The sequence below is a fragment of the Marmota monax genome, unplaced genomic scaffold (assembly GCF_021218885.2).
Source record: "Marmota monax isolate L192 unplaced genomic scaffold, Marmota_monax_Labrador192_F-V1.1 WCK01_AAM20220418_F8-fsc00226, whole genome shotgun sequence".
In the NCBI taxonomy this organism is placed as follows: Eukaryota; Metazoa; Chordata; class Mammalia; order Rodentia; family Sciuridae; genus Marmota; species Marmota monax.
Genome location: NW_026693142.1, coordinates 1591257 through 1606410, shown reverse-complemented (window position 1 = coordinate 1606410; position 15154 = coordinate 1591257). Strand labels below are relative to the sequence as shown.

General features: G+C 53.4%; 1 long non-coding RNA gene across 2 annotated transcripts; it reads right to left on the bottom strand.

Moving 5' to 3' along the window:
- Positions 1-2447: 2447 nt before the first annotated feature.
- LOC124099894 (uncharacterized) lies at positions 2448-14800 on the bottom strand. 2 transcript variants are annotated; one of them, XR_006854124.2, is made up of 5 exons: positions 14493-14800; positions 13325-13404; positions 10010-10121; positions 8296-8410; positions 2448-7037 (listed from the first exon to the last, which is right to left on the bottom strand). It is a non-coding gene; the product is annotated as an uncharacterized LOC124099894 (long non-coding RNA). The 2 variants fall into 2 exon arrangements; XR_009227874.1 differs by having other exon boundaries at positions 13325-14800.
- Between the last annotated feature and the right edge of the window lie 354 nt (positions 14801-15154).

Below are 15154 nucleotides of genomic sequence, written 5' to 3'. Positions count from 1 at the left end.
TTCCTAGCTGCGGGCTACGGAGGTGAGGGGCAAGAAGCCCACAGGAAGGCCAGTGCTGCGGGCTTGGTGTGCCAGAGAGCCTGCCTGGAGAAGTGGCTCTGAGATGAGACTGACCTCTCAGAGCCTGAATGCGAGAGGGCACACCTGCGCTCAGTGTACCTGTGCAACTGCACTCACTGCACCTGTACTAAATAACTGTGCTCACTGCACTGTGCTCACTCCCCTGTGCTCACTCCCTTGTGCTCAATCACCTGTGCTTGCCCCCTGTGCTCACTCCCCTGTGCTCACTCCCCTGTGCTCACTGCACCTGTGCTCACTCACCTGCACTCACTGCACTGTGCTCACTGCACTGTGCTCACTGCACTCACTGCACCTGTACTAAATAACTGTGCTCACTCCCCTGTGCTCACTCCCCTGTGCTCACTCCCCTGTGCTCACTGCACTGTGCTCACTGCACTGTGCTCACTCCCCTGTGCTCAGTCCCCTGTGCTCACTCCCCTGTGCTCACTCCCTTGTGCTCACTCCCCTGTGCTCACTCCACTGTGCTCACTCCCCTGTGCTCACTCCACTGCGCTCACTCCCCTGTGCTCACTCACCTGTGTTCACTCCCCTGTGCTCACTCCCCTGTGCTCACTGCACCTGTGCTCACTCCACTGTGCTCACTCCCCTGTGCTCACTCCCCTGTGCTCACTCCACTGCGCTCACTCCCCTGTGCTCACTCCCCTGTGCTCACTCCCCTGTGCTCACTGCACTGTGCTCACTCCCCTGTGCTCACTCCCCTGTGCTCACTCCCCTGTGCTCACTGCACTGTGCTCACTCCCCTGTGCTCAATCACCTGTGCTCACTCCCCTGTGCTCACTCTCCTGTGTTCATTGCACTGTGCTCACTCCCCTGTACTCACTCCCCTGTGCTCACTCCCCTGTGCTCACTCCCCTGCGCTCACTGCACTGTGCTCACTCCCCTGTGCTCACTGCACTGTGCTCACTCCCCTGTGCTCACTCCCCTGTGCTCACTCCCCTGTGCTCACTCACCTGTGCTCACTCCCTTGTGCTCACTGCACTGTGCTCACTCCCCTGTGCTCACTCATCTGTGCTCACTCCCTTGTGCTCACTCACCTGTGCTCACTCCCTTGTGCTCACTCCCCTGTGCTCACTGCACTGTGCTCACTCCCCTGTGCTCACTCCCTTGTGCTCACTGCATTGTGCTCACTCCCCTGTGCTGGCTCCCTGTGCTCCCTACAACTGTGCTGTCAACTCAGCTTGTACGAAATCCAACAGAAAGGAGTAGTAAAGATTCCCACCTGCAGCTAGACCTGCCCCAGTGCCAACTGGGGCTTATTAAGACATCTTTGGGGAAACAGAATAAAACCGAAGGACATTAAGATCAAAGAGCCCGTTACTTCCAATCTGTCTGGATGTTAGGAGTAGGCTGGACATTGTTGGCTGACACCCAGCCTGGCATTTGTGAAGTGATTGAGAGGCTGACGTTTGGTCAGCCAGTTGATGACCCTCCCATCAACCCACCCACATGGAGATCCACAGCTTCTCAGCAATTTGCTTAGACGGGGTCTGCGAGCTCCACAGTCCTCCACTTGTCTTCTCTGTCTTTGCTTTATTTCTCTTTTGATTTCCTTAGGTCTTATATTCAGTTACTTCCTCCACGTCCTAAAGATAAAATGACACTGTGATCAACCTCCAAGAGTAATGTGAATACAGCATTATGTGAGAAGTTCATCCTTTTAGCCCAACTCTACCAAATGCCTCCAGGAGCTCAGTTCTGTAGTTACTAGGAGGCTTTTGTGTCAAAGACAAATTGATTTCTGGCAAAGTAAGAAAACACAGGTTGTTTTGGATGCAGGAAAAAAGTAAAAGAACTTTTTCCTCAATAGCTAATCTACCACAGCTCTGTGGCTCTAGTTTTTCAAACTCAGACCATTCCATTTTCCTGGTACTGTGAGTCCTTGTCTAACACTCGACTTGCCCAGGGGTGCCGGGTGCCCTGAAGTGCACATTCCATCTCCACAGATGTGTGATGCTGGAGAACCCATCGTCTTCTTACACTGGACCGAGGGACCTAGGAGCCATTGGCACTGTCCTGCAGCCTGGAGATGGTGAACCTTCCAACAGATGACAAGGCAGGGACCTCGGGGCCCTTGACAAAGAGCGAGAGGATTGCTCACACAAATGGGAGAGCGAGAACTGGCCAGTGGGCGTCCCCAACTAGGCTCATGGAGAAAGGTTCTGAGCAGTTCAGAGCAGGACAAGTGCACAGGCGCACAGAGGAACCTTGGGCACATCCCCCTGAGTGAGATAAGCCAGCCAAGGAGCCACTCGTTGACTGCTCTGATGAGTGCACACCAGGAGTGGTCACATCATGGAGGAAGAGGTAGGATGGAGTTCCAGGGAGCAGGAGGACATGGAGATTTGCTCCTTAATGGGTGCAGAGTTCTGGTTTTGTAAAACAAAGTTCTAGAGACTTTGTACAGTGACATGGAAATACTTTATACTACGAAACTGGAGCGTAAAGACGGAGAAGATGGGAAATTTGATGTTACATGTTTTTCAGCACAATTACATTATTTTAAAAAGGAAACTATTTTCCTCAAATAGAACCACCAGATATAATCTGAACTGGAGGTCAGAGCACCTTGGAGGCAGGCTGGACACAGAGGGCAGTCGAAGGCTGCAGCTGGAATTCTCCTCCGAGTTGGCTACAGAGGGACACACAATGGACATTCCTTTCTTTTCTCAAATGTCACCAAAAGAAATATTTTTATGTCACTTTCCAAGTTTCCAAATCTGCTAGAGAAAAAATTAGCTCAAAGACCTTTCTCTCTGCTGCACAATGTAACTGCAACAGCTAATTAAAGATTCACCGAGAAGCCCTGGACAGACGGTTTCAGTATTTTAATTAAGTATATGTATTAGACTGCTGGAATTAATCTATTTGACACAACAGACGTTTTCTGTGCTCATTTAGAATTTTTAGTCATTTACTGTCTACATGGTGTCAGAATTGGGGCCCCTTGTGAATTTTACTCTGTTCAATTTTGCAGTTTATTCATATTTTGTCACTTTATAGTTATTTCTGGGTAGTCTTCAAGCATGAAATGTAACAGAAAATGTTAAAGAAATGATAAGTGCTTTTCTGTGAGCACAAAACACCTCTGAGGGTTTGGATGGCCATTTGGTGGCCAAGAGTTGGACTGTGAAGTCTGCACAAACAAGCCTGATTCCCCTGGGGAACCTCAACACAATGTCCCAGGAGTTAGGAGCCTGATTCCCCTGAGGATCCACAACACACTGTCCCAGGAGTCTGGAGTCTGATTCCCCGGGGGAACCTCAACATACTGTCCCAGGAGTTAGGAGCTTGATTCCCCTGCGGAAACTCAACACAATGTCCCAGGACTCTAAAGCCTGATTCCCCTGGGGAATCTCAACACACTGTCCTAGAAGATAGGAGCCTGATTCCACTAGTGATCCACGACACACTGTCCAAGGAGTCTGGAAGCTGATTCCCCTGGGGATCCTCAACACACTGTCCTAGAAGTTAGGATCCTGATTCCCCTGGGGAACCTCAACACACTGTCCCAGGAGTCTGAAGCCTGATTCCCCTGAGGATCCTCAACACACTGTCCCTGAAGTTAGGAGCCTGATTCCATTGGCCATCCACAACACACTGTCCAAGGAATCTGGAACCTGATACCCCTAGGGATCCTCAACACACTGTCCCAGGAGTCTGGAGCCTGATTCCCCTGGGGAACCTCAACATACTGTCCAGGAGGTAGGAGCCTGATTCACTTGGGGAAGCCAACACACTGTCCCAGGAGTTTGGAACCTGACTCCCCTGGGGAACCTGAACACACTGTCCCAGGAGACTGGAGCCTGATTCCCCTGGCGATGCTCAACACACTGTCCCAGGAGTCTGGAACCTGATTCCCCTGGGGAACCTCAACACACTGTCCCAGGAGACTGGAGCCTGATTCCCCTGGCGATGCTCAACACACTGTCCTAGGAGTCTGGAACCTGATTCCCCTGGGGAACCTCAACACACTGTCCCAGGAGTCTGGAGCAAGATTCCCCTGAGGATGCTCAACACACTGTCCCAGGAGTTAGGAGACTGATTCCCATGGGGAACCTCAGTACTCAGTCCAGGAGTATGGAGCCTGATTCCACTGGGGAACCTCAACACACTCTCCCAGGAGTTTGGAGCCTGATTCTCTTGGGGAACCTCAACACACTGTCCCAGGAGTTAGGAGACTGATTCCACTGGAGAACCTCAACACACTGTCCCAGGATTTAGGAGCCTAAATCCCTGGGGAAACTCAACACAATGTCCCAGGAGTTGGGAGCGAGATACACCTGGGGAACGTTAACACACTGTCTCAGGAGTTTCGATCCTGTTTCCCCTGGGGAACCCCAACACATAGTGTCCAGGAGTATGGAGCCTGATTCCCCTGGGGAACCTCAACACACTGTCTCAGGAGTTAGGAGCTTGATTCCCCTGGGGAATCTCAACACACTGTCCCAGGAGTTTGGAGCCTGAGTCTCTTGGGGAACCTCAACACACTGTTCCAGGAGTCTGGAGCTTGATTCCCCTGGGGAACCTCAACACACTGTCCCAGGAGTTAGTAGCCTGATTCCCCTGGGGAACCTCAACACACTGTCCCAGGAGTTTGGAGCCTGATTCCCCTGGGGAACCTCAACACACTGTCCCAGGAGTTTGGAGCCTGATTCCCCTGGGGAACCTCAACACACTGTCCCAGGAGTTTGGAGCCTGATTCCCCTGGGGAATCTCAACACACTGTCCCAGGAGTTTGGAGCCTGAGTCTCTTGGGGAACCTCAACACACTGTCCCAGGGGTCTGGAGCCTGATTCCCCTGGGGAACCTCAACACACTGTCCCAGGAGTGTGGAGCTTGTGTCTCTTGGGGAACCTCAACACGCTGTCCCAGGGGTCTGGAGCCTGATTCCCCTGGGGAACCTCAACACACTGTCCCAGGAGTTTGGAGCCTGATTCCCCTGGGGATCCTCAACACACTGTCCCAGGAGTTTGGAGCCTGAATCCCCTGGGGAACCTCAACACACTGTCCCAGGAGTTAGTAGCCTGATTCCCCTGGGGAACCTCAACACACTGTCCCAGGATTTAGGAGCCTGAATCCCCTGGGGAACCTCAACACACTGTCCCAGGGGTTAGGAGCCTGATTCTCCTGGGGAACCTCAACACACTGTCCCAGGAGTTAGGAGCCTGATTCCCATGGGGAAGTCACCACACTGTCCCTGGTAATTGGGAGCCATGTCATCTGCTCATCTTGCATCTGTCACCAGATGTATCTTTGTGCTCAAGCCCTTCGGATCCTCTGCCAGATCCCCTGTCCCACTCCCATGTCCCTTTGCATAAACCTTGCCCTGGCCCTACTGTCTGCTACTTGGGAACCTTTTTTCCTGACCTCCAGCCTGTGCTTACCCAGGGCTCCCAGGGCCCATAGGCCTCTCCCTCCCCAGCTACCCTGACCCTTGTGCCAGGAGGTGTCTTATCTGTCATCCACATCATCTCAGGCACTTCCCACACACACACCGTGACATCCGTCCCTCACCTCCTTCCTGACTTCCCAGACTAGAGGCCCAGTCTTCTCCCAGGACATGTCCCTTCTACCCAAGCGTGCCCTGCCATTGGGCCCAGTCCTGCTCGGTTGTGCACCTGTGGGCGCCTGGCTGATGTGGTTCCACCTGTAGATTTCCAGCTTCAGAAGGACGTACCCCTTATGAACACCTTGACCTCAGTCTAAGGACCATGTGCAGCCAATGACCTGTGCTTCCTGAGGAGTGGCCAATGTTCTGCCCAGCTGCCGGCTGAATGAGTGTCCTCAGCAGAACTGGCGGGGGGCTAGGCTGGGACCCTAAGTGTGTGGATGAAACTCATTAGGATACTTTCAAATGCAGAGGGTTTGTGAGGACTTCCTCAGCTGAGAGGACACCTCCACATTCCTGATCACTCCTGGTAGAGGCCAGCCTGATGACCTGGCCTGGCTGGGCCTTGGGGTCCCCATGCAGCCCCGTGCCCCCCCTGCACAGCACCATCCCACGGGGCCCGTGTCTGTCACTGGGGCCTGTAGCTCTGCACGTGCTCCTGGAAGCAGCCTTTGCAGCCTGGAGCCTCCTGCTGCTGGCCAGGCCGCTCCTGGGGTGTCCACCTATCGGCCTGTTCTGCTCCTATGGCCAGACAAGAGGAATGCCACTGTCCTTCCCTAAGAGTCCCTCCTGTCCCCGGGGTTGTCATTCCTCCAGTGCACACTAAAAGCCCCTGACCACCTGGCTACTGCCTCTGTGTCCTCCATGAGGGTGCCCTCTACACCCAGTGTGCCACCAGCGGCTCCAGCCAGAACCCACGGCACTGCCCTCTCCCGCTGCCCTCCAGGCTGCTGGAGCGCTGATCTCCAGCCCCAACTCCGGCTCCCCCTCTTCCTGGCACCCCCCCATGGCGCTGCCTTCCTGGACCAGCAAAGTTGGAATCGGGATCAAATGCAGCACTTTCCCAGCCCCCTCACGGCCACCTTGCCCTTCACCCTCCCACGCTCCAACCCCACTGTCGCTCCACGGGGAGGCCCCTGGAACGTCCAGCGCAGCACCTCTGCTCTCTCTCCTCCGTCTCCTGGTGCACGTAGACTTGCTGCCTTCGCTCAGGGCTCGGCTCCCTCTGTCTAACTGACGTGGGGTATAAAGAGCAGAAACGCCCTCTGACGTCGACCTGGACACACGGATTTTTGTTTGTCTCATGAAGATGAATCTGGAAAAAGTGAGGCCGCGCAGGACACTGGGGACCTTGCTCTCCCCATCTTCTGTGGGGTCGTTCACTGTCACAGCAACTGCTGGCACATCCTGTCCCACTGGACCACACCCCATTCCAGGAGAGAAGGTTTGCAGCACAGGTGCCAGGGCTCTTGGAGAGGCTCTTGGCCTCCTCCTTTGAGGAAGGCTCTCTGTGTGTGTTGCCTGGCCGGGGAGGGTGCAGAGCTCGTCTTCGGTCCGGTATGTTCCCCTGGAGAAGCAAGAGTCCTCTCAGAGAGGCAGGCAGGACCCACACAGTGTGCTGGGCCATCAGCCTCTGTAAGGAGGGGACCACGTGGGCCCTGCAGCCCCCCTGGGCTCGCTCCTCCCCTGGGCTCGGTCTTTAGGGCCACCCTACCAGGCACGGCACAGGACATCCACAGAGTGGGTGTCTCACTGTTCTGGAGGCTGACGGCTGAGGCCAGGTGTCCTCCACATCTCTGAGCTCTCCTCGGCTCACCTAGCACCTTCTCCCTCGCAGGTGCTCACAGCTGACCCTCTGCAAGGGCTGTGTTCTGGCTCTGCCTCTCATACGTACACCCCACAGACTGGGCTAGACACCGCCTCTGCCACCTCGTGCACCTTGACGACCTTTCTAAGTGCCCATCTCCAGGCACAGGCACACTCTGTGCCACAGCAGCCCCCACCCCCAGGCTGATGTCCCCAGGCCCCAGGGGATGCCTGCACCTCGGAGGGTGCCACACCCTCACATTCTGCACTCTCTCTGGATGTCCGTCTACACGGCAGGCACAGGAAGAGCGTGGCCACCAAAGTGATGAGGACAAGGGGTGGTCGCAGCGATGTGCTGTGGGAAACACTGTGCCGCGTGGTCTTGATCTCAGAATATTCTATTGTGCTTTCCCTTTTTCACGTGAAGGGAGCATCCTGAGCTTCTCCTGGGCACACCTGGGTGGCCTGCAGCACAGCCCTTGCACCTGGTGCCACTGGGAAGTAAAGTCGGGGTCACTTGGGCATGGATGCTGCAGCTCCCCGCTCTGCAGCACCACTGAGACGGCTTCGGAGCCATGGGGGGAGGAGTGGACAGGTGTGGACACCCTGGACAATGGGACAGCTTCACCCCAGGGCGCAGCTGGACAAACTGAGGTGCTGTCGTGCTAGGGTGCACGATTAAAAACTCTCAATCTGTTTACTTCTGGAATACGCCGTTGGATTCCCCCAGACTGCAGTTGATGGTACCTAAAACTGCAGAGGTGAACCGTGGCCGGGGGACAGCTGTGCTGGGAGTTGAGGCTGTAACAGGTGAATCGCAGGGGACACAGTGCAGCCATTGCAACTGAGGATGGCCAGTTTGTCTCCTTGGGATTACTGGACATATCTACAGGCATTGACGTGGTGATTCTGCAAACCACATTTATCTCTTTTCCCCACAAATGCATAAATTCATTTGCATTTGTTTTTTTTTTTCAAAGATCTTAGGGAAATGTGGGCACAGTATGTCCGCAGCTTACCCTGATCAAATAATCCTGGGTAATCCTTTTTAAAACACAGCAGATTGAGTCATTAATTAGATGATTACTTTCATCCTTGTGATCCAAATCCAGCAGTGCTAATGCCAAGTTTAACCTACAAGATGTGAGTAGAAAACTATTAAGTACCCAGAAGAACTGGCTTAATTTTCTGCTAAATTTAGGTAGAGAGACTATTTTAGCTACACCCTTGTCAGGTACAAAGAGCCAGCCTCTGTGATGAGTCCTTCCTGCAAGCCATGAGAGACGGGTGGCTGTACGCCTGGGCTTCTGAACCAGCTGCAGACAGTGATCGGCACCACCAGTGAGAGAAGCAAAGGGCGTTCTAGAGAGTTCTACAGAACAGCCACAGAGGCCAAGGAGCAGGAGCAGGGATTGAGGCTGTGGTGGGCATGTCGGCCTGGCTTGGGCTCTCCTGCTGCAGCACTGAGCCGACCACCCCCACCCCATTCATTATCACCCTTCTGTTGGGGGCTCCCTGGGCACCAGTGGTCGCAGAAGGCGTGAGGGGTGGAGCAAGCCTCTCCTGCACTCCACTTGGCACAGAAATGGAATTTCATCCTAGAAATGGAACTTTCTGAGGGAGGCTCCCTCCACACATCCTGTTGGGGGCTGGGCCTCTGACCTCCAGCCCCAGACGCGAAGCCCTGGGCGGAAGAGGGGAAGGAAAGGGACAGAGGACAGTGCCCCGTGTTGGGTGTGAACAAATGTAAAAGGAGGTGAGCGTCACCCCAGCAGGCACGGACCCTTCCCAGCAGATTTGCTGTGGTGCAGCGGGGGTCCCTGGCATGGCACTCGTCCATGTGCCTCCCCCCTCCCGCAGCGTCCCCTGGAGGCCCCTGTTCCTTTCTTCTAAGTCTGGACACATCCAAGCCACAGCGCCATGGTCACCAGAGCTCAGACGTGGAGCCTGGGCTTGAGAGTGGGCAGAGCCACCCAGAGCTGCTCCTCTAAGCTCTGCATGGGGATGTCACATCTGACAGCGCAGCCACAGTTCCTGGTGTGTGGGGAGAAGGCCAAGGCCACCTCTGGTTGTCAGGATGGTAAAGAACTGGTGGCCGGACATGTGGGACAGGAAGCAACCACCTAGGTTGCAGCTGACCAAACAGGAACAGGAATGATGGCATGGGAGGCCCCACCCCAGGGTCTCCTGGGACAGTGCCAGGCCCTGCCAACAGCTCTGGGGGCACAGCGACTGGCTGGCTCCCACCTTGCCCCACCCCTCGACCTGCAACCTTTCCTCTGCAGCATTAAGTTCCTCTCACTAACACAGCTGTGTCCACCTCCCAGCCCTGAGTCTGAGGTCAGCAGTAAGCTGTGCTGAGGCCAGTAGTTTCCAAATGTGGCCTGTGGATCTATGAGAGTCCCCCAAGCCCCTCTAGGTGTAGAATTGTAGAATCTAAATAATAATAATAATAATAATAACAATAATAATAATAATAATTTATGCACCTTTTTACTGTTAGATTTTTAAAATTAACATTCAGAAATCTGCAAAACTCAAAAAAGTGATACTTTGCAAGTGAATAATGCAGCCATACAAGTTGCAAGGCATCTTGCTGATGGATTTTAAAGCCACAGAGTCCAAAATGTGCATCCCGTAGGTAGCTCCAGGTCCCACTGCAAGGAAGCTTTGTGAAACTACGCACACTGCCAGTCAAGTTCTGGTGTGATATCAAAGAGCGTCAGCACCCACCTGCAGAGACTAGGAGAGTCCTCGTTCCTTTGCTAATTACACCTCTGTGCTGCCGGGAACTCCACAGATCTCAGCAAAAGCAACAGATCAAACCCCGAAGCTTCAGTGTCTTCTGCTAAGTCAGAGAGATTTCCAAAAATATAGTGATGCCACAAAAAATATCACTAAAGCTCTTACTTTTTTGTTTAACTGGTTGTTTTTCATCGAGACTTGTAATTTATGCTAACACATAAGATGTTTCCTGTAGTTGTTCTGAAATTGACTAAAAGTTTCTTCATTTCAGTTCCTGATTCAGTGGCTATAGATGGATATAAATCATATAAACACTCTTAGGGGTCTTCAGTTATTTTTAAAAGTATAACACACTGTGCTCAGAGGTCCACACTGTGCTCAGAGGTCCACACTATGCTCAGGATAGTCTCCACTCACCCCAGGGCACTTCCCCCCTTGACAGGACAAGGACATGCCTGAGCGGCCCCCAGAGGAGGATGAGGGACAAGAGGACCACAGCTGCCTCTGTCCAGCTGCTCATCCATGCAACAAGGCCAACAGCGGCGCCCAGGTGGGCTCAGCCCTGTCCCACGGGCTCTGCAGACACACAGGAAGTAAAGGCTGCTTGCTGGCTGTCCTCACGAGGTGGTGGTTGACTGAAGGCTGTCCCACCACTTCTGCGGTCCACCAGAGGACCATGCCACTCCAGCCCTTCTGCATGGCACAGATGAAACCCGGGACCCTGGAGGTCATGCAGACTCCACAGGTTGGGGTATATCATTGCATCTCTCAGAGACTTCAGGATTCTGCAAGGAGTCCCAAAGACAGGAGGGTAGCATCCCTTGCAGTGTCTAAGACTGGCCTGGATCTGCCAGGCACGATGGTGCACACCCATCATCCCAGAGACTCGGAAAGCTGAAGCAGGAGGACCACAAGTTCAAGGCCAGCCTCAGCAACTTAGCAAGGTCCTAAGAAACTCAGCATGTGAACTCTCTGACACTCACGGAACACACTTGGAGTTTCGTGTGTCACGTAGTTGTGAACCCCAAGAGTCTGGTGTGCCTCGTACCTTCATTTTTGCATCAGGCTCATTCTAAAATACTGCTTTTATTGAAATCTATTTTTATCTGGAGATTCCATTTTAGTTTTTTTTAATTTTTTAATTCTGGTAAAGAAAAACCCTACATTATCTAAAATTTACCACGTTAAATGCTTAGCACGTTTCAACAGTGCAAAGTGCATTCACATTGTGCAACAGATTTCCAAAATTTTACATCTTGAAAAACTGAAGTTCTTTACCCATTATAGGACAGCTTCCCGGTCCCCTTACCCCAGCCCCCTGCACCCACAATTCTACTTTCTGTGTCTAGAAACTTGGCTGCTCTAGATGCATCACATGCGTAGAATTGTGCAGAGTGCCTTTTATGACTGGAGTGTTTCATTTAGCATGATGTCTTCCAGGATCTCCCAAGTCACAGCATGTCACAGGACTTCCTTCTTTTCAAGGCTGAGAGAGATTCCATTGTACATAAATGCCACGTTGTTTGTTCCTTCATCCATCAATAGACACTTGGTTGCTTGCCCCATTGGCTCTCATGCCTTGAGTGCGCAGTGGGGTGTGAGCGTGGGGGTGAGGTTGCCTGTCTTGAGAAGCTGCTCTCAGTACCTCTGGACACAGACCAAGCAGTGGCCTAGCTGGATCTCTGGGGATTCTAGTTTTAATGTTTTACGGGACAGATACAAGGTTCACCCACGGCCATGCCACTTTACATACCTACCAGCAGCCCGTGGCATTGCCAGTCCTCAGTATCCTTGCCAACACCTGTTTTATTTTTTGTTTATTTTATAAATGTTGGTGGACATGAGGTGATATCTCACGGTTTTGCTTCTCATTTCTCTAAAGATTGGTGATAGTGAGCATCTTTCTGGATTCTTGTTGGGCCACTTGTATATCATGTTTGGAGAAATGAGTGTTCAAATCCTTGCACTTCTTAAGTTACCTTCTTGTTGCTGTTAAGTGGTAGGAGTTCTTTGTGGCTATTAACAAGCATTTCTCTCAATCTGTAGGTTGTCTTCTCACTCTGTAAATTATGTCCTTTGGTGCACAGTCTTGAAGTTTAATGTAATCCCTTTGTTTTTCACTTTTGGTGTCAAGTTCAAGAAATCATTGCCAAATCCAAGGTCATGGGAGATTTCCCTGTTTCAGGGAAAGTCTTTTAAATCAATTTTGAGTTCATTTTTATTCACAGGTGAGGGAAGGGTGCGATTTCACTCCTTGGCCTGTGAGTGTGCCTGTCCCGGCACCATGCATAGAAGACACCATGCTTTCCCCGTGCTGCGGTCTTGACACCGAGCCTACATCACTGGACCACGTGCACAAGGGCTTACTTCTGGGCTCTCTGTTCCCTTCCCCTGTTTTATACGTCTAGCTTCATGCCAGTTCTCCACTGCTTTAACTACTGTAGCTTTGTGTGATCTTCTAAAATCAGAAAGTTTGAGACATCCAAACTATACTACAGAGCAATAGTAACAAAACCAGCATGGTATTGGCACCAAAATAGACAGGTAGACCAACTAGGGTCCCTTGAGATTTATATAAATTTTAGTATAATTTTTTTTCTGCAAAAATGTGTTGGTGTTTCAACAGAGATCGCACTGAATCTACAGATCACTGTGGGTGATATTGAGATCTTATTTTTAATCTTCCAATCCATGAACATGGAATGTCTTTCTGTTTGTGTCTTTTTTTAACTTCTTTCAACAAATTTTACAGATTTAATATAGCTTCAACATTTTGTGTCCTTGTCTTCCATCTCTTTGGTTAAGTTTATTCTCCTCAAAAATATTTTTTCAAGAAACAAAGCTACTACAGATAAGCTGAAGGGAGTTTTTTTTTTTTCCCCCATCTTAGCCTTTCCTTGGTCTACGTAAAGTCTAAATAACTGCTAAGCAGTATTTAATTGTTCCTTTGCAAGAAATCTTATTTGCAGGTCATGACAGTGTTAATAATTGCTGATTGTCAACTCCCCCACCCCAAAAAAGACAGCACATTTAGATCCCAGCCCCAAGACCCAGAAGACATATTCTCCAAAGACAAATCTGCCCATGAAGACTGGCCACGTGGTGACTGCACCCAGCAGTGTCCTGAAGATGCTGGACAGTACCTCGTGGAGTTTTCCTGTGTGGACGGTGCAGCTGGCCTGAACAGATTGCCAATTGCAGGGACAGGGGAAAGGGCCACGAGCCCTGGCCGGCACGACCCCGTCGCTGAAGTAAATAGTAGCAACTGCATCTCAGGTAAGTGAACTCAAGGGCCTGACTCACCTGACAATGGCCAAATTGTCCTGGGGCTCCGAGTGGCTCTGAAACACGGTACCTCATCCCATGCAGCCAGGGAGGTCAGCCTAGGGGGGAAAACCGGCCCCTGCTGCTCCAGGTCAGGGCTCCAGGCTGGGCTCAGAGCACCAGAGGCCAGGCACGGACTGACTGCCCCAGAGAGTGACAGCAGCTTGTCACCCAAGCCCTGCGGGTCTCCAGACCTCCTTCCCAACCCGACACCGTGGCAGGGCAGCGAGGCCGTGGGAAGAGCCCTGCCGCCCCGTCCCTACCCCAACGCTGCCCCAGCAGGCTGCCTCTGCTCTCCACGTGCAGGGCACAGAGGCCGGGAAGCAGAGTGACAGGGCAGAGGGGTCCGCCAGACAGCTGCTCCTTAGCACAGCCAGGTGACCTTCTAGACCGTGACAAGGACTTAGTGTCCCCAGTAGCCCAAGAACACAAGCAGAGCCCCACACAGGTGTGGCCCCACACAGCCCGTGAGGGATCAGAGGGGCAGGGAGGGAGGCCTCACAGTGACCCTGAGCTGCCACACAAGACAGGCAGACGCAGGGACAGGGACCTGCCCCTTCCTCTCTCCTCAGGGAGCATGAGGAACCATAGTTAAAAACATTGACCCTCGAGGTCTCCTATCTCCTCCCCAGATACCAGCAGCCCTCACTTGGGTGAGGGAGGGGGAGCCACCACGGGTGTGGGGTGACGCCAGAGAGGGGCAGGGGACAGGACCTGCCCTCCACGGCAGCGTGAGGGGTCCCACGCGGAGGGACCACTGGGGTGCCGCCGCGGCCACAACGCCGTCCACCCATCACAGACCCGTTGGCCCTCTCTGCCCCTCCTCTCGCCCCACACCCACCCTGCTCAGCCAGCTTCACCCCAAGAGGTGCCCGAGTCTCCCTCTCCTGGGCCCAGGGCTGCTCTGGACACCACCCGGCTGGGTCTGCCCGCCTGGGGCTGGCCCTGGGGCCTCTTCCCACTTGGTCTGGGCGAGGCTGTGCCGGGCTGCCCTGCGCCTGGCCACACCACACCTCTTTCCTGCTCCTCCAGAGAGCTTCCTCCACCACCTCTAGTCCACAGGGAGCAACATCCCTCTTCTAAGAAGACAGCGCCCGCAGGGAGCGCTCTCCCGCCCCACCAGCCTTCTCCTCCGTCCCACTCTCACCCTGAACTCGCGGGGCAGGGAGCTGTCTTCATAGCCCTCCTGCCCTTGGAACCCAGTGGCCCTCGGTTAGTATTTACTGAGTGAATCCGGGGAGTGTCTGCGGGCTCGCTCTCACCAGCATGTGAATGACTCATACTCATCTCTGCCTGAAAACAACCTCTGATGAGGGAGCCGAAGGGGAAACCCCAGAGCCCTGTGCAAGAGAAGCAAAGAGAGCAGCCCCACCTCGGGAGGGACGGGCCCCGAGGTCGGGAGGGGGCAGCCAGCCCAGCTTGGCTCGGGACGGTCAGCTTCCTGCTGCACACCCCCTGAATGGGCTGGGCCGAAGGGATCCTGTCCTTATGAACAGCCTCTCAACGGACACCTTCCAGGGGAGGGGACACTTGGGCAGACCCCAGACCTTGCTGGGAAACCTGCACACTCCGCCTGGAACTGCCTGGCAGCCACCGCCTCCGCCTCCTCCCCAGCCCCTGCCTGGCTGGCGTCACCCAGGCTAATTAACAAATAGCAGGGCAATTGAATCACCTGGCTGCCTTGGTGGATTTAGTCCTTTCAATCTCCACAGAGCATGTGGGTGATGCTCAGCAGCACTTCCCAGAGGGCTCGCGACGCCTGGAGGTGCTCAGCTTGGAAGGAGCAGAACCCTGCTTGTTGCCTCCACG